The sequence below is a fragment of the Rhinopithecus roxellana genome, chromosome 3, assembly GCF_007565055.1.
Source record: "Rhinopithecus roxellana isolate Shanxi Qingling chromosome 3, ASM756505v1, whole genome shotgun sequence".
Taxonomy (NCBI): Eukaryota; Metazoa; Chordata; class Mammalia; order Primates; family Cercopithecidae; genus Rhinopithecus; species Rhinopithecus roxellana.
In genome coordinates, this window is record NC_044551.1 from 99,591,874 (window position 1) to 99,592,758 (window position 885).

The following is an 885-nucleotide window of genomic DNA, read 5'->3' on the forward strand; positions in this document are numbered from 1 at the left end:
GGAAAAAATCTGAAGGGCAGCCAGAGAGAAAGGTCGGGTTACCCACAAAGGGAAGCCCATCAGACTAACAGCAGACCTCTTGGCAGAAACTCTACAAGCCAGAAGAGAGTGGGGGCCAATATTCAACATTCTTAAAGAAAAGAATTTTAAACCCAGAATTTCATATCCAGCCAAACTAAGTTTCATAAGTGAAGGAGAAATAAAATGCTTTACAGATAAGCAAATGCTTAGAGATTTTGTCACCACCAGGCCTGCCTTACAAGAGACCCTGAAGGAAGCCCTAAACATGGAAAGGAACAACCGGTACCAGCCATTGCAAAAACATGCCAAAATGTAAAGACCATCGAGGCTAGGAAGAAACTGCATCAACTAACGAGCAAAATAACCAGTTAATATCATAATGGCAGGATCAAGTTCACACATAACAATATTAACCTTAAATGTTAATGGACTAAATGCTCCAATTAAAAGACACAGACTGACAAACTGGATAAAGAGTCAAGACCCATCAGTCTGCTGTATTCAGGAGACCCATCTCACATGCAGAGACATACATAGGCTCAAAATAAAGGGATGGAGGAAGATCTACCAAGCAAATGGAGAACAAAAAAAAGCAGGGGTTGCAATCCTAGTCTCTGATAAAACAGACTTTAAACCATCAAAGATCAAAAGAGACAAAGAAGGCCATTACATAATGGTAAAAGGATCAATTCAACAGGAAGAGCTAACTATCCTAAATATATATGCACCCAATACAGGAGCACCCAAATTCATAAAGCAAATCCTTAGAGACTTACAAAGAGACTTAGACTCCCATACAATAATAATGGGAGACTTCAACACTCCACTGTCAATATTAGACAGATCAACGAGACAGAAAGTTAA